The sequence below is a fragment of the Vicugna pacos genome, chromosome 4, assembly GCF_048564905.1.
Source record: "Vicugna pacos chromosome 4, VicPac4, whole genome shotgun sequence".
NCBI classification, from domain to species: Eukaryota; Metazoa; Chordata; class Mammalia; order Artiodactyla; family Camelidae; genus Vicugna; species Vicugna pacos.
The window spans coordinates 52,633,836-52,658,417 of record NC_132990.1 but is presented as its reverse complement, the minus strand read 5'-3'; the positions used below and the strand labels follow the sequence as shown (position 1 = coordinate 52,658,417).

General features: G+C 36.0%; 1 protein-coding gene and 1 pseudogene across 2 annotated transcripts in view; one reads left to right on the top strand and one right to left on the bottom strand.

Annotated features, from left to right (window-relative positions):
* PLPPR1 (phospholipid phosphatase related 1) overlaps positions 1-24,582 on the bottom strand; it is a 505,983-nt gene that overhangs the window by 379,091 nt on the left and 102,310 nt on the right. The gene's annotated exons all lie outside the window — the stretch shown is intronic.
* On the top strand, positions 6,078-6,450 carry LOC102545288 (large ribosomal subunit protein eL31-like; annotated as a pseudogene).

The following is a 24,582-nucleotide window of genomic DNA, read 5'->3' as shown; positions in this document are numbered from 1 at the left end:
TCACCCCCAGCTGAGAAACACTACTCTAGAGACAATATTATGCAATTCTGAGACCTGCAACACAAGAAAGGAATACAATTGCTAAATATAAACAGCGTAGGTCAATATTAGTCTGAGACCAATTAAGAATTGAACCTGGAGTGAAAATTAGAAGCTTTGGTTCTGCTCTCCTGGCCTCTCTGTGGGACAGTGAGTTGACTGGCTCAAAGCTAAGAACTGAATTCCAAATGGGGACTGTTTGACACAGCAAAACCATGATTTATTTACTTTTCTAGCCAAATTAATGTTGGTTGAACAAACAAATTAATTAGAGAGCTCTACTTATGGTTCAGGATTCTTTTTTTTATAGTGTTATTTTACAACAAGTATTATAATTCTCTTTATAAATACTCAAAGGAAAAATATCACCTATAATCTTAACATCCATATGTAATGTATCTACACATGCAACTTTCAGAGGTTGTCTTTTTAGTTGGTCAGAAGTAGAGTTAGTTGTGGTTAACAGCTTAGGCTCTGGAGCAGAATCTTTCCCCGAATGAATTCCCATTCTGCCTAATAAACTTAATCAAGTTATCTAAGCTTTCTGTGCCTCAGTTTTCTCATCTGTAAAGTGGGGGCAATAATGATATCTCATAGAGTTTTGTTAAGGATCAAATAAGTTAATATACATAAAGCAATTTGGACAGTGCCTGACATAGTTTGCACTCAGGAAATATTAACTATTATTATTATATCCGTATCAAACACACTGTTTAAAAATACATATATATTTTTAACAAAAAATGTCAATTATTTGGTAGCCTCGTTCTTTTACTGAGCAATGTATCATAAACATTTCCATACCTCCAAATCTACTACTACAACATGATTCTTAATAGGATGGATGTACCACATTTAACATAAATAGTCTCCCATTTGAGGACATTTAGGAGAGTTTCGGGTTTTGGATATTATAACGTGTTGCAATTGGTCATGCTTGTTCTTTTACATTTGGCTTATTACAAAAGGTGCCTAGGAGATTGTTTCCAAGCAAAGTGGAATTATGACTGCAAGTTAGGGTACTGTGCTCCTTAGCCACCCTGAACAGCAAAATGATGTTGAAATGAAAGGTGCAGGTGATATGAGTACCCAATAAAGGTGACTTGCTGGTGGACAAGGGCTGGCAACCATACCAGCATTTCTGAGCCCAGGCTATTTGTGGTATCAGCACTCATCTGATATAACTAACACGAAAAGCATCATCTGGCCCTGAGTGTCAGGAATACTCAGTCTCAAGCTGTGTTGAATTTGGGGAAGTCAGAGCAGCTGGACTGACACACATTTCACAAGCTTTCTCTCCTAATTTATTCCATTCATAGAGAATTCCTCTTGGCAAGGTGTTATGGCCTTTGTGTCAGCAAAACCTTGTATAATTTAGAAGTGTGTTCCTAAAATAGTGAAAGGGCTGAAATGTCTCACAGGCAGAAAAATTACCTAAAAAGATTCCACTGGGAGGAAACTTGCCAGAGGGAGCTACTCACATTGAATTGCAGGTGGGGAAGAAACATGACATGGGTGTTTGACCCATTAGCCCGACACTTTATGCCCGCCTATTATTAAAGATAGAGGCCTTAATATGGATCATTAATAAGTGCTTCCATATTTAGAGCAGTAAGGTGAAAACTGTGGATTCATAGGATCCCGAGATTAGAGATCTTCAAGGTCATCTGTTCTAGCCAGATGGCCAGCTGTTGCTTGAATTCTGTTTACAATTGTCCTGACAAGTGATCATCAGCTCTGTGTGGACATCTCCAGGAGCAGAGAACTCATCACTTCCTGCAAGCTACTCTCTCTTTAGGACACCTATTATAACTACAAAGTTTATTCTTACTAAGATCCTGAAATCCATCAGTCTACATAAGCAAACAAATAGATGTTTTTCAAGCATCAATGAGTGATACACAATGTTGAACACTTTTATCATTATATCAAAAAAAAAAGCCCGATTTTAAAAAGGGCAGAAGACCTAAATAGAGATTTTTTCCAAAGACATACAGATGGCCAACAGGCACATGAAAAGATGCTCGATATCACTAATCATCAGAGAACTGCAAATGAGAACAACAATGAAATATCACCTCCCACCTGTCAGAATGGCTACTGTCAAAAAGTCCACAAGTAACTAATGTTGGCAAGGATGTGGAGAAAAGGGAACCCTCCTACTTGTTGGCAGAAATGTAAATCAGTGCAGCCATAATGGAAACAGTATGGAGGGTCCTCAAAAAATTAAAAATAGGACTTCCACAGGATCCAGCAATTCCACTTCTGGGTATATATCCAAAAAATATGAAAACATTAATTTGAAAAGCCACATGCACCCCAATGTTCATAGCAGCATAATTTACAATTGGTAAGATATGGAAACAACGAAAGTGTCCATCAACAGATGAATGGGTAAAGAAGATGTGAGATAGAGAGAGAGAGAGATACACACACACACACACACACACACATACACACACACACACACACACACACACAGAATATTACCCAGCCATAAAAAAGAACGAAATTCTGCCATTGCAACAACATAGATGAACCTGGAGGGTATTATGCTTAGTTAAAAAAGTCAGACAGAGAAAGACAAATACTGTATGTTATCACTTACATGTGGAATCTAAAAAATAAAACAAATGAACATATACAGCAAGAGAAACAGACTCACAAATACAGAAAACAAAGTAATGCTTATCAGTGGGGAGAGGAAAGTGAGGAGGGGCAAGATAGGGGTATGGAATTAAGATATACAAACTACTATGTATAAAATGGATAGGCAACAAGGATATATTGTACAGCACAGGGAATTATAGCTATTATTTTGTAATAACTTTAATGGAGTATAATCTATAAAAATACTGAATCACTATGCTGAACTCCTGAAACTAATATAATATTGTAATCTGTTTTCAAATTCTTATGGCTGGATTCCTCTGCCTCTCAATTCTTACAGCTATAACCCTCCCTACCCTGGTCTGTACCATTCAAATGAGATAAAGTTCTCAGCCGGACCCAACTCCCTGTGATTATCCAGGCCCTGGCAAAGTCCAGACACCAGGGAGCCAAGAGAACATTTTCAAGTTATTTAACCTCTCTTGACCCGAGTTCCAAGGTTAGTGGACTCAGTGATCTCTACCGCACTTTCTTAATCTAACACTTCATGATTCTATCATATGATAGTAACAATAACAAATAACAAAACAATAACCTGAAATTTGTATAGTGGGCCAGTTCTCAATGCATCTTTACTCACATTATCTCCTTCACCTACACAATGTGTAGACAAACTGGGTATTAACATCCCCATTCTGCAGATTCATTTGGAGATTACCTAATTTGTTTTTCCAGGAAAGTAGGACTCAGACTCCTGACTCTGACTTCTAAGCCCTTTCATCCATCAAATGATAAGGTATAGCAGAACCCTACTGCTGTTTACTGAGAGAGGAAATCAAGGATTTATGCAGTTATGATAATTCCAAAATTTCAAATATAAGTAATGTGACCTTTTCAGACTCAATTCAGATCTTTAAGGGTGTAACAAAGCATTTCAATTCTTATGAAGCAAGCCACATCTGCACAAAAGAGAAACTGGTAGGATTTCAAATAATCTCACCAAGCTCAAGGGGACTAGAATTTAACACATATACTTTAATAGCTTGTCCAAATTCAGAGCATCCTAGGGCTCATCCTTTCTACAACTGCACAAATCCTTAACACTTTTTAAAATCATGTATTAGTTTTCCATTGTTGCTATATAAGAAATTAACACAAACTTAGTGGCTTAAAGCAACACGAACTTATTCTGTCATAATTCTATAGGTCAGAAGTCTGACATGGGTCTCACTGGGCTGAAGTAAGGTGTTGAGAAAGCTGATTCCTTCCAGTCTCTAGGTGAGAATCTGTCTCATTGCCTTTTCTAGTTTCTAGAATCTGCCTGCCTTCCAAGGAGTCAGGGCTGTGGCTTGTGGCTCCCTTTCTTCATCTTCCAATCCAGCGATGTAGCATGAACCTGCTGTAACATCTTTTTCTTTGACCACAATAGGAAGAGGTTCCCTTTAAGGGCCCAAGGGATTAGATGAGACCCACCCAGGTGATCCAGGATAACCTCCCCATCTCACTGTCCTTAATCATATTTGCAAAGTCCCTTATGCCATGACATATTCACAGGTTCCAAGGACTAGGATGTGGACTTCTTTGGAGGGTCACTAATCTGTCTACCACAGTGATTATTTTTCATTCGTCTTATTTAAACTAACAGCTAAAATGTAAAAATGTTCCTCCTATATGTCAAATACCAATGTAGGAGATTTATGTGTACTACAAGTCTGTATAAAAATACCACAAGGTGGGTATCACTATCCTAATTTTATAGACAGTGAAATTGAGACTCTGGCTAAGTAACTCTACAAGGTCACCCCACTCGTCAGAAGCAGAGCAGACTTCTGAACCACTGTAAAACAACTGTCTGCCACAGAAAGAGCCACTTTTCAATGAAATCATTGACTCTCAGGCATAAAGCTGTCATGTAGCTAAGCTCAGCTGGAAGCCCCACAAATATCTCTGCATAGGAGAACCCTCCTCTTCCACAGAGCCCCAGTTTGCAGTCTGCAATCCCTCTGCTGCAGCAAATTCCAGCCACAGCAAAAGGGAAATCTAGAGATTAAGACGGCAAACGCTTCCTAAGACAAAAACTCTTCTAAAACCACTGCAGCCTTTTGAGATTTTTGGTAACACATTGCACATGTGACAGGTTTCCTGGGCGTCTGCTAGTACTTGGCATCATCACACTCCACAGTCAATTTCAAAACTGTCATTTCGGGCCCACTAAGGCTTTAAATAGCACCTCCCACCAGCAAGGCCAGTTTTTGTAGCTTTCGCTTTCTATTAAGAGCACATCAGGGCTCACAAGCTATTGAAAATAAATGTCACAAAGTAAATACTTTTATACATTTGGTTTGTTTAAACTGCTTTGAGGACATTGAGAATGAAGACACATGGTTCAAAATGAAGTCTTCCAGAAAAATGATGTCATATCTCTAAGCACCCAAAATATCAACTGCCACCAAAAACAAGATGCTGGGATAGAAATGCACATGTCATGTTAATGTCAGAGCCAAAAAGGGAGAGGATAAAAGAAAATAAAATTTCAAAACACTAACATTTAGTGAGCACTGTCTGTTTGCCAGGAGTTTTGGAGAACTAATCTCATTTAATCCATACAATAGTTATAAGTAACCCAGTTTTAACTGGTGAAGACACAGCCTTAGAGAGGTTAAGTAACAGGTCCAAGATCACCCTGCTCAACAGCAGTGAGATGGGGGCTATCTGGCCACGAAAAAAATCTACTTCACCATACACCCAACCGAAGAGAACAGGCTCAGGAGTGTAAGGCAAGAGTCAGTCAGCCCTGACTCCTTGGAAGGCAGGCCTAACTTGGAAAATACTTCTTATTTGCTTAAAGGCTGTGTAGGAGACAGGAAGCATTAAAGCTGATGATAAAGACAGGCAAGTGCAACTGATTTAGTTCCAGCCATCATGATTTCAACACGCCTAACAGGAGTGGTGATCATAACACCTTGTGATTACATAGCACCCTTCTCGTGGAAGCTCAGTGCTCTTACTGTCTCATTCACATTCATCTTCCCAACAGCTCTAGAAGGGAGGAGACAGCACAATCACCTTTCATCTTCAGAGGGAGAAGCTAATGTATTTGCCTAGGGTCAATCAGAAACACAGAGGCTTGGAGAGACTATATCCCTGGGACTCTTGTCCAGACTGCTCACCCACTGGAAATGGGAAAACAAATTCAACATCCTGGGCTCTAAGACCAACGGATGAAACATCCATTTAGTCAACCTAGCTATGCTCTGTAAAATCACTGTCAAAATGGCCCACATTACTTGAAACATGCAACAGAAAGGGCCTCTGTATCCATCATCCCTCCAGACATTTACTTCTGGCAGAGATGGAATCTTTTTTGGCTAAACAGCAGATTTGCATTATTGAAAAAGAATCTGCTTTTCCAACCTGGGCCTGGCAGAATGGCTCCTGCAAAGAAGGGTAGCTAAAGAAGAACGGCCAGTCTGCCATCAACAAGGTGGTGACCAGAGAATGCACTATCAACATTCACAAGCACATCCATGGAGTGGGTTTCAAGAAGCATGTACTTTGTGTGCTCAGAGAAATCTGGAAATTTGCCATGAATGAGATGGGAACTCCAGATGTACACACTGACACCTCAATGAAGCTGTCTGGGCCAAAGAAATAAGGAATGTTCCAAATCGTATCCATGTGCAGTTGTTCAGAAAATGTAATGAAGATGACGATTCACCAAACAAGCTCTATACAGTGGTTACCTATGTACCTATTACCATTTTCAAAAATCCACAGACAGTTAATGTGGATGAGAACTAAATGTTGATTATCAAATAAAGTTATAGTACCACAAGGAAAGGAGAGAACAAGAATCAGTCTTGACCAGAGAAAGGTTGGTTTGTTAAAATTATGGTCTAGTCCCCCAAAACCTCAAATTCCTGAGCGAGGAAGATAGATCCTCAATCCTTTCCTAGGATGGAACTTAATATTAGAATTTCTGATCTTAACTATAAGGAGCACCAACAGAAGAAAGCAAGACCCCAGGGAAAGGCTCAGAGAAAGAAGAGGAAAAAGGAGAGAGACCCTGATGAGAAGAGACCCTCAAGTGGGGCATCCTCTGTTTGGGCCACCCCCAAGGTGAACCACACAATGTTAAAGTGTTGTTTAACCAAGTTCTGCACACCCTTGGTGTATGCAATTGGCTGCTGGTATGAATGTGTTCTGTTTTTGTTTTTAGGATTGTTATTCCAGATATTTCAGGGCTTAATAACAAGTATACAAGATCTAGAATGTTTCTCCCAAGGCTCCACACTACACTGCACAAAAGCAGGTAGAACTCTATTTGTCTTAAACAAAAGTATGTGTCTTATTCCAATTGCCAGAGTTAACCCAGTGTTCTATTGCACCCACACAAAAGACTTCACAATTAAAGATAATCCCCAAGGCACAAAGCTTAGAGCCAAAGATTTGCAATGCCAATATCCTCAGCTTCACTCTTCAGCCAACCACTGAGACTCTCCTGATCCCTAGGGAAGTAGCTCAGTGATACAGCCCCTCCTTGAGGCGGAGATTTTACCGTCAGAAAATTTTGAAAGCTAATACCTGATTTTCAGAAATGCTAGTCTCAAATGTGAATTGAATGAAAATACTATGTACTTCTGTTTTACCTATTGCTTTGAGATTTGAGGAACAAGATCAGGGGCTTTTGGATTAATAAAATGTGTTTTGTACCCCTCACTTTTCCAGTGTCTGATGAATAAAATCCAAAGGAAAATAGAAAAGAAAGGAAGAAGAGGAGCGATCTGAATTAGGGAAACAAGGGGGGAAGATTCAAGAAAATTCTGCTACATAAACAATAGATGAAGACAAAATAAAGGAAGGAGAAGAACATAATCTGGCTAAGAAGAAAGTGACCAGAACCTAAGGAAAAAGTCACAAACAGCCACCCTACCCAAGCTCAGAGCTGCAGGGGTTGGAAGCAAGAATTGGCCACGGAGTAGTAATTGGGAGGCAAATTCACAGTCTCCTAGGCAATCTCAATTAAAACTATAAATACATATATCATTAATAAAACATTAGAAACTCAAATCTGTCAGGATATTAGAAGAATAATACACCATGACAAAGTAGGATTTACCTCAAGAATGAATGCAATTATGGGCCAATATTAGGAAATCTATAATTCATCATATTAAAAGGTCAAAGGAGAAGAGCCATCTGACTGCCTCAATAGATGTTTTATAAAAAGCAACTGATAAAGTTTTAAATCTGTGACCTAGAAATAGAAGAGCATTCCTTCATGTGATATGGAACATCTATAGGCTAATTAATTGGCAATGTAATTCTTAAATATCAAACACTATGGACATTTTTATCGATATAAATAATGAGACAAAAATACCCACCATCACAACTAATATTTTAACAACCTTCTGGTAGGTCTAAGTAATTAAATAAGATCACTAGAATTAAAAAGAAGTATAAATATTAGGAAAGAGAAGGAAATATTATCTTCACTTGCACAAAACAAAATATCTACCTGAAAAAAATCCAAGGCAATCAACTGAAAAAATATTGGAATTAAAAGGAGAGTTCAGTAACATGGCTATTTTAAAAACAAATATAAATTTTAAATAATAAATTTTATATATGCCAGTTATATTGATTTCCCCCCCAGCTAGAACCCATTCATATTAAGAAAATCCAAAGGAAAATGAGGATAAAAGAAAACTAGACACATAAATATTTCAGGAAACAAACATAAAGAGACCAAAAGAGCACCAGTTATCTATTTTTTAACTTCCCAAAAACAAACTACAATGGCAGGGTTCAGAAAAGGTGAGAAACATTTTGAGGATCAATATATATGGTTACAGACAAATGAGAACAAGCAGCATTCCCTTCCCCTTTTGTCAAAGTATTCCAACTTTTTATTACAGATTGAGTCTTTACCATAGTGTTCCACATCCATGCATCAACCTGCTTGATAAGAGCACACTTTCATCTGAACATCAAGGTCATAGACACCATGCCTAAGTCACGCTCCAGACCCCAGTCCCAAAAGAGTAAGCTCACAACCAGACCATCACAAGTTTCTACTATAGGCTCCTCTGATCTGTACAGCAATCACTGTCTATCTCTCTCCCATTTACTTTTCAAACCCTGGTCCCTCATAAAATAATTCAATCCACTAACAAGGAAAACTAAGTCTTACTGCTTTTACTTGGGAATTGAATTACTCAGGATCTGCTCTGTTCATTTATTCATTCATACATTCATCCAACAAATGTCTATCAGTGCCAACTATGGGTCAGGCACTGTTGCTGGTGGCATAACAATGAATAAGCCAAAGTCAGTAGGGGCCCTGTCAAAGTTTATAACGTAGTGGGAGATTCACACAAGTTGAGAGGCAATCACAATATAGTCAGTACATGTGTCTTGGGGGAAGCACACAGGGCTAACAGAATAGAAAGTAGGACCATCCAACCAAGGTTGAGGCGGGAGGTTGAGTAAGAGCTGAAAGGCCCAGTGTAAGGTGGGATGGGCACAGGAAAAAGCACAGCTCATTTTACTCACTTCTGGCATAAAAGACAGTCACACCTTCAATGAATATTCTCAGACCCAACAGGTGAGCTTCTAAGAATTGTAGCCATTTTAGCTGGTACAGGTACTGTATTACATGAGGTGTTTTATACTCCTTGGAGATCTCTGACAGCACTCTAAATAATCCTTTGAAACTAACAGAAGTTTCAAGTAAATACGATGAACTCTGGACAGAGTGTTTTTAAAAGCCTCTTTATCCTCTGGGGCTGAAACCCCTTTCAAGGACTGCTCAAGCAATTCTAGTTGTTAGATGACAACCCCATGGTTACCAAGGATGAGAAAGGCATATGAAGAAAATACTGTTTTGGTCTTCAGTAAATGTTTGAACTCTGCTGAGTCTGACAGCAAAACCCTCAAGGACAAAGATGAATTTTATGATGTAGGCTTTTCCCATCAAGGCTCATGATTAACTAAGTTTTTTTTAGGCTCAAATCAGATTCTGCTACCATGGTCAGCATTTAAAGTATGTAGCACAGAAAAGAACAGCTTTACAGATTTTTTAAATCTTACCATCTTTTGTCCAGGACAATCCGAATGTTACAAAGCAAAAATGTTTGCTAATCTCTTAAGTATCCAACACTAGCTGCTCCTCAGCTACTACAAACATCACTTTATTAATATGCTGCTACTAGCCCCTTCAAACATTGCTTAAATTTTAAATAGGAAAGACATGTTTATTATTGGAAAGTAGTTACTATGACACCTTTCTAATCTTAAATATTTACATGTATTCTGTTACATTCTAAAAAGGAACAAACTCCAACATACACTCACATAAGTTATAGTAAAATTGGTTTGAAAGCTAATTTTTTGTTAAATACAATGTATCTGTTGTTTAAAATGTGACTTAAGGATGGATCTTTAGAAGTAAGCAACTTTTGTCAATTCCACAAGGGAAACGTCATTATTTTCCCTCTAAAATCAGGAATAAAATGAGGATGTCTGCTCTTACACTCATCTGTTAACATTGTACTAGAGGTTCTAACCAAAGTAAAAGTGCCTTCATCCAAAGACAAAATGACTGTCTATACAGGAAATCCTAACGCATTGAAAGAAAAAAAGAAAGAAGGAAGAAGGGAGGGAGGGGAGAGGGGAGAAAGGAAGAAAAAAGAGGGAAGGAGGGAAGAAAACGGAGATACTACCAAGTAAATTTATCAAGATAAACACAAAGAACCAACTGCACTTGTATACATATGAAATACTTAGAAATAAATCTGATCAAAGATGTGCAACAGTTGTATAATGAAAAGTACAAAACATTGCTAAGAGAAACTTAAAAAGACGTAAGTAAATAGACAGATATGCTTCATCTATGGATCAGAAGCCTCAATATTGTTAAGATGTTAATTCAACCCAAATTGATCTATACTTAATGCAATCCAAATCTAAGTAACAGGAGATTCTTTTGTATTACTTGACAAGCCAATTATGTAATTCACATGGAAATGAATATGGCCTAGAATAGCCAGAACAACTTTTTAATAAGAACAAAGTTAGAGGACTAAAAACACGACAATCCAAAATATATGGGATACAACAAAAGTAGTTCTAAAAGGGAAGTTGACAGTGATACAAGCTTACCTCAGGGACTAGAAAATCTCAAATAAACAACCTAACCTTACACTCAAAGCAACTAGAGAAAGAAAAACAAACAAAACCCAAAATTAGTAGAAGAAAAGATACCATAAAGATCAGAGCAGAAATAAATGAAATAGAGACTAAAAAAAATAGAAAAGATTAATGAAACTAAAAGCTGGTTCTTTGAAAAGGTAAACAAAATTGATAAACCTTTATCCAGACTCATCAAGAAAAAAAGGAAGAGGGCCCAAATTAGTAAAATCAGAAATGAAAAAGGAGAATTTACAACCAATACCACAGAAATACAGAAGATCATAAGAGACTACTAAGAGCAACTATATGTCAATAAATGGACAACCTAGAAGAAATGTCCGAGAAATTCTTAGAAAGGTACAAACTCCCCAGACTGAATCAGGAAGAAATAGAAAATATGAACAGACCAATTACCAGTACTGAAATTAAATCAGTAATTTAAAAACTCCCAACAAACAAAAGTCCAGGACTAGAAGGCTTCACAGGTGAATTCTACCAAACATTTAGAGAATAGTTAACACCTACACTTCTGAAACTATTCCAAAAAATTGCAGGGGAAGGAACATTTCTAAACTCATTCTATGAGGTCACCATTACCCTGATACCAAAACCAGACAAAGATACTACAAAAAAGGAAAATTACAGGCCAATATCACTGAAGAATATAGATGCAAAAATCCTCAAAAAATACTAGCAAACTGAATCCAACATACATTAAAAGGATCATACACCATGATCAAGTGGGATTTATCCCAAGGATGGAAGAATTTTTCAATGCCCACAAATCAATCGATATGATACATAAACCACATTAACAAACTGAAGAATATAAAACATATGATCATTTCAATAGATGCAGAAAAAAACTGCTGATAAAATTCAACATCCACTGTGATTAAAAAAAAAACTTCCATAAAGTGGGCATAGGGGGACCATACCTCAACATAATAAAGGCCATAAATGACAAACCCACAGCTAACGTCATATTCAATGGTGAAAAGTTAGAAGCATTTCCTCTAAGATCAGGAACAAGACAAGGATGCCCACTCTTGCCACTTTTACTGAACATAGTTTTGGAATTCCTAGCCACAGCAATCATAAAAAAATAAATAAATAAAAGGAATCCAAATTGGAAATGAAGAAGTAAAACTGTCACTGTTTGCAGATGACATGATGCTATACATAGAAAGACACCACCAGAAAACTACTAGAGCTCATCAATGAATTTGGTAAAGTTGCAGGATACAAAACTAATACACAGAAATCTGTTGCATTTCTATACACTAACAATGAAATAGTAGAAAGAGAAATTAAGGAAACAATCCCATTCACCATAGCACCAAAAAGAATAAAATACCAAGGAATAAACCTACTTACGGAGGAAAAGACCTATGCTCTGAAAACTATAAGATGCTGATGAAAGAAGCTCAAGATAACACAAACAGATGGAAAGATACACCATGTTCTTGGATTGGAAGGATCAATATTATTAAAATGACCATACTACCCAAAGCAGTCTACAGATTCAATGCAATACCTATCAAATCACCAATGGCATTTTTCACAGAACTAGAATAATAAATTTTGTGAAAGAAGAGCAGAGCTGAAGATATCAGGCTCCCTGACTTTGACAATACTACAAAGCCACAGTAATCAAAACAGTATGGAACTAGCACAGAAACAAACACATAGATCAATGGAAAAGGACAGAAAGCCCAGAAATAAACCCAGGCACTTATGGTCAGTTAATCTATGACAAAGAAGGCAAAAATATAAAATGGAGAAAAGACAGTCTCTTCAATAAGTGGTGCTGTGAAAACTGGACAGCTACATGTGAAAGAATGAAATTTGAACATTCTCTAACACCATATACAAAAATAAACACAAAATGGATTAAAGACCTAAATGTAAAACCAGACACTCTAAAACTCCCAGAGGGAAACAAAGGCAGAACACTCTTTGACATAAATCACAGCAAGATTTTTTTGGCTCTATCTCCTAGAGTAAAAGAAACAAAAGCAAAAATAAACAAATGGGACCTCATTAAACTTAAAAATTTTTTCACAGCAGAAGAAGCCATAAACAATACAAAAAGACAACCTACAGAATGGAAGAAAATATTTGCAAACAATGTGACCAACAAGGGATTAATTTCCAAAATATACGAACAGCTCATTCAGCTCAATTAAAAAAAAAAACTCAATCATAAAATGGGCAGAAGATCTAAACAGACATTTCTCCAAAGAAGACATATGGATGGTAAACAGGCACTTGAAAAGATGCTAATTATTAGAGAAATACAAATCAAAACTACAATGAGGTATCACCTCACACTGGTCAGAATGGCCATCATCAAAAAGTCTACAAATAATAAAATGCTGGGGAAGGTGTGAAGAAAAGAGAACCTTCCTACACAATTGGTGGGAATGTTTAAATTGGTGCAGCCACACAGAGAACAGCATGGAAGCTCCTTAAAAATCTAAAAATAGAGTTACCATGTGATCCAGCAACCCCACTTCTGGGTATATATCCAGAGAAAACTCTAATTCAAAAAGATATATGCACCCTAATGTTCCTAGCAGCACTATTTACAATAGCCAAGACACAGAAGCAACCTAAATGTCCATCAACAGATGAATGCATAAAGAAGTCATGGTGTTTGTGTGTTTGTATTCCATTATATATATATATAATATACTACTCAGCCATAAAAAAGAATAAAATAATGCCATTTGCACCAAAATGGATGGACCTAGAGATTAGGATACTAAGTGAAGTAATTCAGACAGAGAAAGACAAATATCATATGATATCACTTATACATGGAAACAAAAAAATGATACAAATGAACTTATTAACAAAACAGAAATAGACTCACAGACATAGAAAACAAACTCATGGTTACCAAAGGGGAAAGGTGGAGAGGGATAAATTAGGAGTTTGGGATTAACATAAATATATACACTATTATATATAAAATAAATAACCAACCAAGACCTACTGTATAGCACAGGGAACTATATTCAACTATATATACATAAACTGAATCATGTTGCTATATACCTGAAACTAACACAACATTGTAAATCAACTAGACTTCAATCTAAAAACTTAGAGGACTAATACTACCTGACTTCAAGACTTATAAAGCTACAGTGATTAAGACAGTGTGGTTTGGGCATCAAGATAAACAAATAGATTAAAAAAAAAATCCAGTAATAAATGCACACATTAATGGTCAGTAGATTCTTGACAAAGATGCAAAGGCGATCCAGAAAAGAATATTTGAAGAAAAAAAATGAACTTTAATCCACAACTCAAACACATACAAAAATTAACTCAAAACAAACATAAATGTAAAACCTAACATAAAATTTGTACAACAAAAACTTTGGGTTAAGTAAAAATAATTTTGATATAGTGTTAAGAGCATGATTCATGAAAGAAAAAAATTGATAAAATTGAACTTAATCAAATTTAAGACATTGGAACTCTAATAACTTATAATGGAAAGACTCTGAAAAAGAATATATAAGTGTATGTATATAGATAGATAGATAGAGATATGGATATATGTAAGTGAATCACTTTGCTGTACACCTGAAATTAACACATTGTAAATCAACAATACTTTGATAAAAAATTAATCAAAAAAAATACTGAAAATCACCCTGTATGAGCTCAGAGATTTTCTTTATTCTTTTTTACATGTTCTTTTTTATATGCTCAATTAAATATTGTAACTGTTTTATTTGAGATTAAATCTAAAGAAAATGCACAGTTTATTATATCAATTACACATCAATAAAGCTGTAACAGAAGAAGATATATAGACCTATATATCAAAGTGTTGGCAGTGGTTATTTTGGGGTGATAGAATTAATGCTGGTGTTTATTTTATTCTGTATACTTCAATTAATTTCATAACTTTTATAAACAAACAGCACATTTAAAATTCAAAAAATAGTTAACTTTTTCTATTTGTTACATTTAAGATCAGAAAAATATTAATTTTCTGGTCTTGATCTGTATGCTTTCATTTTGCATAATTTGTAAAACGTTTAAACATACAATAAATACCTGATTTTTTTTCACCAAGCACTATATTACACTCTTTATAACATAAAACAGAGTTTTTGGTTTTATTTTTTAATAAACCCATAATATTTCCTTTGTGCTACTAGATCACAAGTTACCTAATCATTCTTTTTCATTAGGTGTTTAAATTTTCTGCCCTCCTTTTCTTTCCCTCTTGCTGTTAGTTAATTTTCAAAACTACCTTCATGCACATAACGTATATAAACTCTTTTAAAATATATATGTCATCAAACTGGTGAGATCCAAGAGCACTGGATGCCAAGCATATCAACCCCAATCTCCAGGCAGAAATTTGTAGGGTCCTGAATAGCCCCAAGAAAAGACACAGGTACTGAAATATGGGGACCTCCAACAAAATAAAGGTTCTAACCAAAAATATTTCACAGAAACCTGATGTAGAATTGACCTCAAAGAGTAGAAAAACACTTCTAACATGGAACCCTGGGGCTCTGCAAGGTGGCACCAGGGGCTCTGTGAAAGATCATGATTCAAAAAATAATAATAAACATCAATTTTGAATGTCACATATCTTATGATAAAATGACGGACAGTGACCCAACAGCTCCATTAGCAATTCAGTGACAGATCTTTCAGCAGTGCACTACAGGATCATGTTTATTGCATTAAGCCCATTCTCAGTTTTTGACATGAAATAGAGAAGGCTGTCGATAATTGGTGAGTGCTACACAGCAGGGAGGTGACTATGGTAGGCTGATGCCATCAGTCTCTTTCTCCCAAATTACTTCAACCAACCTTTATTATGGGTTCTTATCTAATAAGTTCTGCTAGTTGAACAAAAAAATTAGAGGAAAGTTTTCATTCATTGTGTGCTGTGATTCAATTGACTCCCTGCCATTTTGCTATTATTTTAAACATGCAAAACGTGGGTTGTAGAGGTTAGAAATAAATTGTATTGTGACACTTTCATTTTTTGTGATACTTTATGTAGTTATTTGTTGTCTTTATCTTATATTTTACTAGCATTCTATGTAACAAATATATCTGATGGCCCAAGATGGTTATTTTTGAAGATGAGGTAAGATTTAGAAAAGGAGAAGTCTAAGCCTAAGTCAATGAGCGTTTCCAGTAAGGCAGGGATAAAGAATTACAATCTCGAGGCATTCCACTGCAACTGTGCAACAGGTGATTGAAAAAAAGGCCAGTCATTCACAGAAAAACAATGAATATTTTGCTGTAGTTTTCAACTTTCAACATGCCTGAGCAAACTTCTCTTATTTAGCAATTATCAAGAGATCATTTCATTTTGTTGAAAATGAAATCCATGTGTTCTTGTCTCAAATTTGACCCAGACTTAAATATTTGTACAGGAAGAAAGAAGCAAAGGTTTCAAATAAATTAGAGGGAAAGATATTAATTTCAAGAAAGATAAGCTCAGCTTTACTACCTGGTTGTTTCAAAAACAAAATTGGAAAATAACCATTTGTAGTTTACCCTGGGAGGAAAACTACTCTTCCATACATGTTATACCATATATCATAACTCATTAGCATTTTATATAGCAGAAATGTATGATAAGACTTTAGGCTACTTGGGAAAGTTTTAAAAATCAAGTAGAACATGTTTAAAGAAAAAGATTTGGTTACCACAGTCTATATTACTGACTTACGTAAGAGTCAACATTTTATATGGGAAAGGGGAACTACATGCAAAGAGTAAGCTAGTATATTGGGCAAAATAAGCAAATCTGTAGAAAAATATTATTCTCTATTCAAAAGAGCATTGGAAATTATTATTGAATTATTATACCTAAAACTTAGTGATTGTGTTATATATCTTGGGCTGAAGATGTAATAATTTTACGCAGAAGTTCCCTGAGACTTGAAAATTATTTCAAGGATTCCTTCAGAGGAAAAACAAAATTGAGAAAGGCTGCTCTAACTCAAGGAAGTTCACAAACAGATAAAAAGAAGATGAAAATAACAGAAAAATTTAAGGCACCAGAAAAATCTTTGGGAAAAAATTATAACTAATATCCTGAAATACATTAAGAGAGGTTAAATAACTACACCCATGAATAAACAGGATGATGTAACCCAAGGAAAGGAACACGCAGAGAACTAGAAAGAATTCTAAAAACTGTAAAATACGATAACAAGTGAAAAATGCAATGGAAGATTTGGAAGATGAAGCCAAAAAAAGCTCCCAGAAAGTAGGGGGTGGGAGGGATGAGTGGGTAAAGTAGGAAATGGGTATCAAGAAAGAATAATTAAGAAAAGGATCATTTTAGGAAGTACAGCCCCTGACATTTTTCCAGGGGGAAAAAAAACCCAGAAAATTAAGGAGAGGAAATTATCAAATAAATAATACAAGAATATTCTAATAGTGAATGAGCCCACTCAAGTTCTCAACACAGTAAATGAAACAGACCCACACCAAGGCACACTATTCCAAAAGTTTAGAACACTGAATAGACAAAAAATAGGTCACATGCAAAACCACAGAAATCAGAATGCGTTCTCTAAACCAATACTGCAAACTAGATGTTAATGAAGCACTGCCTTCCAAATTCTGAGGGGAAATTATTTCCAAATGTAAATTCTATACTAGCCAAACTACCAATTAAGTGTGATGATAGCATATATGCATTTTCAAACACAATATGCAAAAATATATTACCTCTATACGCCTTTTCTCAGGAAGTTACTGGAGAAAGCATTCCAGCAAAACAAGGAAGTTAGCTTGAAAATAGAATAGAAAATATAAGGACTCCAACACAAGAGCAACAAAGAAATATCCCAGGATGATATCTGTCCACTGCCTAAAGCTTACTGCACAATTACTGGGGTCTCCAAGTGATGCTGTTTGCTCCGGGAGAGACATTTTAGAACATCTGATGTGTGTCTGTGAAAAATAGTACTAAAAGCAGTTTCTCTACAGGTAGGGAGGAGGAGGGAGGGAGGAAAGAAGGAAAGAATGAAGGGAAAGGAGGGAAGGGAAAGAAAAGGAAAAGGAAAGAGAGTGAAAAAGAGGCAGAGGAGAAGGGAGAGAGAAGGGAAAAAGAAACGAAGAAAAGAAAGGACAGAAGGAGTGAAACTAGGAAAACTGGAAATTCAAGACCTAACAAATAACCTGTACTTTCTCAAGTAATTTTCTTAGCATAATTTTAAAGACGTAAGCGCAGTTTGGCTTTATTATATCCAATATTGGGGTATGTTATGTATTTCCCTCGGAAATGTATGACTTTTTAAAGCGCATAATCAATTGTGTTCTCTCAACATTTAAAAAAATTATGTATTTTAATTTTTTCAATAATTTCAATACAATTGTCAGTGTTTAAGAAAGTAATGTAAATAGTTGAGTCATACTTTTTTTATTAAGCAAATCATTTTTCAAGCATTTAAATCTTTCTGGAGATTCCAGTCTTGGAACAGCTGGCTGAATTCAATTCAGACAAAGGTCTTATTTGAGCCTTGCTCTAATTTTTTTTATTTGAATACTAAGTAGACAGTCCAATTAGCCACAAGCCATGCAACAAACACTCTATTGTGTTACACAAAACCCATTACACTCAATTACACAGCCTCAGCCCTATAAGCATTTGAATTGTTGAACCTTGATTTAAACAAAACAAAACAAAGAAACTATGAAGTTACAAGTGCATCCAATCTTTCACAGTGAGTCAAAGGGAACTGAACCTAGAGTGTGACTGGTAGTTGAAACATAACTGAAAGTTACACCCTGTGTAAACCATTCAAAATGTATTCAGCATCATCAAAGAATATTTATACTCTGTGTATCCTGGATGGGAAGAAAGGAACAAGAAAAATCCTAACAGTATGGGCCTTGGTTCAAGACACAGAAAACACTAATCATGCTTGTAATTCTGTATCTACTCATCTACACATACTGCCTCAGCATCTCTTCCTGGGAAGTAGAGATAAGGCTTGCTTACCTTTACCATGGTGGAATTAGGAAAGCTTAGGTTGGAAAAGGATGGGAAAGTTCTTTGAAATAGATACATGAACACTTTTATTACATATTAGAGTCCTAATACTAACATATATAGGAAAATCCAATTTTAGGTATTAAGGCTCTGCTACATTAAATTCATTTCTCTTCTGTTAATCAAAGGACAACTTTCAAAGGAAAATTTCTTTTATCCATAAATAATCCTCCCAGGCCCCTGTGTCTTGTGAGATGTCAGGTCTCACAGCTCTCAGTGTGAGCTGCTCCAGGGTAACAGCTTCAGTCTTCACGGGCCTCCAATAGAGCTCCTCACATGCCATAGATAACGTCAAGAATTCTTAAAGAATGCCTTTTTCAAAAACATACTGGGATTTCAAAATTGTAGAATAGATAAACAAGATAACACTGTATAGCACAGGGATATATACACAAAATGTTATGATAACTCACAGAGAAAAAAATGTGACAATGAGTGTGTATATGTCCATGAATGACTGAAAAATTGTACTGAACACTGGAATTTGACACAACATTGTAAAATGATTATAAATCAATAAAAAATGTTAAAAAAAAGAGACTTAAAATAAAATAAATAAATAAATAAATAAATAAATAAATAAAAACATACTGATGCCAGAAGAGCCATAAACCCACAAAACCAAAAAATTTTAAATACAGGAAGGAGTAAAAGAAGTTTGCTACTTTATAACAACCTGCCAACTATTTCCTTTCTCCACACTCATGTTTCCATGGCAACAAAGAGACGTCTACCAGTTAATAAACAGGTGAAAAAATACTACCAGGCAGCCCACTGGATATGTTGGCAGCACTGGGCACTTCTTACCACTGAGTCTGCTTCAATAAATCCCAAGCAGTTCCAGAATATGAGCATGTCAGGGAGCCAACACCACTTCCTGTCACATTCATTTTTCATGCCTTTTCCAACTGTCTCAGATGGGGGGACTCTGGGAAACAGGCAACCGGGAAAGAAGATATCTACCTTGCTCGAAGCTTTCAATACATATAATTATTAGTCAAGCAATGGCAGAGCCATCAACCCTTCTCAATTCAAATTAAGTTTTAACCTAAAGAAATTTATAGAAAAATATAAAAACAAAGAACTTAGAATGCTTGAAATTTTTTAAATTTAATTCAAACATAGCAATGTATGAATGTGCTGAAAACCCTGGGACTCACATTTTAAAAGTCGTCCTAGAGCATAAAGAGGTGGCACTCAATTTGACCATGGAGCAAACACTATAAAAACTGGGTGGGAGAAGAGAGGATTTTGTCTCTGTAAAGCCCACTCTTCCCACTTATCTTCAATTGAAGAAAGAATCTGAAGAAAGGAGTTTAATGTCAGAATCTCTGGAATTGTAATGAAATATACTGGAGCTTTCCAGTGTACTGCAGAATTTGGATAAGAACTAGCTTGTGAGAGAGCTCCTTGTTAGTTGCTCCATTCTGGAAGGAAATATATATATACATAATATATATATATAATATATATATATATTTTTAAGAGAAATTTATGGAATTAGCAGCTGAATTTGAAGCTGTGAATTCTTTGTTCTCCTTTTTACTTGCACCAATACAGAATATGAGTTTATGAGTCACCTTTATTCATTAATAGAGCAATAAATTTTCTCTTTAACTACAGATCAAGGCACTTTTATAAGCTCACAGCTAAAGGAGTCCTCCCACACAGAGAAATCACAAAGCAGAAGGCTGACAGGCTCGACTCCAGCGTTACGGAGCAGGGAGCTTTCCAGACAGTATTAAACAACAATGCAAAGTTCATGTCATGCCTGTCTACTCCAGTAACACCCTGAAAATTCACAAAACACCCAGTGCTGGGGACTGCAACACACATGTCAAAAACATGCAGGCAACTAAATGAATGCAGGCAATCTTTACAGGTGTGAGTGTTTTGAGACATCCCATTCCATAGTTTTAGTTAGGAAAGCCTCTTTTGTCAGAAGGCTTTTTACTTCCCTCTGGGCACCAGTTGGTTATAAAAACAGACTGCCAGGGAATAGAATATGTGGTAAGAGGGAAGCCACTGAGCAGTGGTGAGATGTGAGGGAGCAGCTGGTGTGTTCCATCAAGCTCATCGAGATGCGAAGGGCCTTCAGAGCCAATTCTGGGAGAGGCAGCCTACCAAAAGCCAAAGCATTATATGCTCTATCTAGATTGGTAAATGTTTTTTATAGGCCAAAGAGATGATGAGGGAAAGTTCTTCACGGAAGAATCCCTGCTAATAATGCAAAAGAAAGAAGAGAATTCGAAAAATCACCCTTCATGGAAATACTAATGAATAAAGGATCTGGACCTCAAATACCAATAGAAGCTAAAACCATAAAGTGACAGGCTGATGGTGAACTTTATAATACACAATCTAGCTTAAACCACCTGAACCCAGTAATCAACCTTAAAACACCATGAAAAGTAGAAAAAGTAGAAATTCTGTGTGTTACCACCTGTGAATTATTCTTGCCAAAATAATTGAATCTAAATCTAGTTGAGCCTCTAGATCAAGTCACCAGTTCACAAGAAACGTAAAATTGAGGATGATGTTAAATGACACTACGAGGATGCAATCAGACTTTTCAGAATAAGAAAAACTCTACAGGAAAAATGTCCTGATTTCTTTAAGAAATAAACAGCATGAAAAAGTGGCAGGGTGGCGGGCTTTTAGTGATCGAGACTTTAGAAGGACAGCAAACAAGTGCAGTATGTGAACTTTGGATCCTATTTCAAATGAAACAACTGTAAAAAGGCACTTTGGAGACAAATATAAAATTTTTTCGCAAGTACTGTTTAATCAGATGATATAAAATATTTGTTAATGTATAATAGTGTTTTTTAAAGTTCTTATCTATTATAAACATACTGATGTATTTATGGGTGAAATAATATGATGTCATAGATTTGCTTTAAAAATGTGACCAAAAAATAAAGATGTGGGGAAAATAGATAAAATAAGATAAGCAAAATTCTGATCATTGTTTAAGCTGGTTGATGGGCACATCAAGGTGCATTTTACTGTTCTATTATGTATATTTGAAATACCCCATAATAAAAGGATCCAAAAGAGAGAGAGGGGAGAACTGCTATGGCAAGTTGTTCCCTTAGTTTGATCCCCATTAACACAATCCATGGACGGACAGGAAGAGCACAGAAGGGAAAGTGGACAAAAAGAGAGTAGAAAGAAGCAAAAAGGAGGAAGGAAAACACAATAGCTAGTCAAGCAGCTGCAGGTCATTTTGGTGCCTCTAAAGAAGATGTGAATTCACCTTTGTGATTGCTTCTACCTTTTTTAAGGAAAAATAATCTCAGATGAGGCCTTTGGTTAACCAAATGTTCTCACACATAATCCTTGACGGAAATGGTAAAATAACACAAATGTACATATTTAGTTTGAGAAGATTACAATCACCAATGCCAATGTAGAAATGCCTCTGCCAGGAGTATGTCTCTAAGGCTTTACTCTTTTTTTTAAATTGAAGTATAGTTGATTTACATTGTGTTAGTTTCTGGTACACAGCAAAGTCATTTGTTTTATATATATATACACATATATATTATTTTTCAGATTCTTTTCCACTATAGGTTATTGCAAGATATTGAATATAGTTCCCTGTGCTATACAATAGGTCCTTGTTGTTTATTTTATACGTAGTACTGTGTAACTGTTAATCCCAAATTCCGAATTTATCCCTCGCCCCTATTTTCCCCTTTGGAAACCATAAGTGTATTTTCTGTGTCTGTGAGTCTTTTTCTGTTTTGTAAATAAGTTCATTGGTATCATTTTTAAGATTCTACATATAAGCAATATCATATAATATTTGTCTTTCTCCGACACTTCATGTTGGTCCATTCCACGTTGCTGCAAATGGCATTACTTTATTCTTTTTTATCACTGAGTACTATTCCATTATATAAATAGACCACAACTTCTTTATCTAGTCATCTGTCGACAGACATTTAGGTTGTTTTCATGTCTTGGCTATTGTAAATAGTACCACAAGAACATTAGGATGCACATATCTTTTCAAATTAGTTTTTGTCTTTTCCAGATATACGCCCAGGAGTGGGATTGCTGGATCATATGGTAACTCTGTTTTTAGTTTTTTTAAGGAATGTTTGAGAAGATATGAAGGAAAGGGAACTCTCCTACATTGTTGGTAGGAATGTAAATTGATGCAGCCACTATGGAGAACAGTATGGACGTTTCTTTCCTATTCATTTTTACAGTACTATTTCTTTCCTACGTGGATTTAAATAATACCATTGTTTTTTACCATGTAAATAGGTGGGTTGAGGAGTAGCAAAAGACAGGTATACTGAGAAATGCTCACGGTCATAAGGATATTATACTTCCAAGACAGCAGAAAGGCAGTAGGCATGACCTTCAACACTTTAAAAGCAAATTAAACTGAGTTCAGCACGGCTCAATCTGGACAAGAATACTGTCACCTTCCTCTGACATTCCATGTTACTTAAAGCTGAAAACCCCTAAGTGTGCTGATAATGAACTATTATTATTTGGAATAATTACCCTGGTGGGAGGCACTGGTCAAGATTACTTGTCTATGGGATTTCTTTAAAAGGAGTACGTATTTCAGTTGCCAACTGTTCTCAGAAGGAACAGATCCTGGGGCAGAAAACGAGGATTGAGAAGGCAGGCATAGATAAAATCTTTTCTCTCTGGAAACTGGATCCAGCCTCCAAGGTGTCACCAGCCTCGAGGATACCATCAGGGACCCAGCATCATGGATCCAGGCCTATGGGAAATAAGAGAATTCTTATCTAGAAGCTGTTTTAGGTTACACTCCATGTTGACTACTTCTATTCTGCTGTTTTTGAATCTTCATTAGTTTTGGCAATGTTGTGGTCTAGTCTCAGCCATCTCATGGCAACACACTCTGGGAAAGGCATGTGTCTATACTCATTCAAAGAAGTAAAAGAAAAGTTGCCAGTCGGGAATCTTATGGTGACCTAAAGCAGACTGAGCAAAAGTCTACATAGAGAAACACAGAAGCCAAAACTCCAAAGCCAGATGGCTTGACAACAGGATATATTTTTTAGTACAAAATTTAGCATCTGGGTTTCCACAGAACCTGATGAAGATTATATTTATTACTGGAAGCCAGAGTAGAAGTATGAAGACTTTGTAGTATAGGATATTCATGCAAATATGTTCTTACAAACTGATGAGGCACATAACCAGTTAAAATTATAAAAGGAAATTTTAAATTTAGTTTGGATTAAAAAAACAAAAAACAAAAAGCAGTGCATTCAATTTCAAAGAAAACCGTGCTGCAGCTGAAGCTCTAATAAAAAAAGCTCGAAAAAAATTAAATCTGTTGGATTTGCATGCACTCACATGTGTCTGTGTGTGTGTGTGTGTGTGTGTGTTGTGCATGAGTGATAGAAAATCCCATCAGCCCTCAATATATCCACATCTACTGACACAAAGGAAATGGAAAAGGGTTTTGTTACACATTAAAATTTTGATCAGATTCTGTTTTTGCTGGTGACAAACTGCACTGAATCTGGAAGTTTGATTCAATTTGTGGTGTCCATCAATTGATTCATTCAGGCTTCAGGACACATTAACTGATGATAAATATCAAGAACTGAGCTCTCCAAAAAAGGATGTTGTGAGCACAAGTGACGAACTTCCCCAGCAGATGCCAACTAGAATGA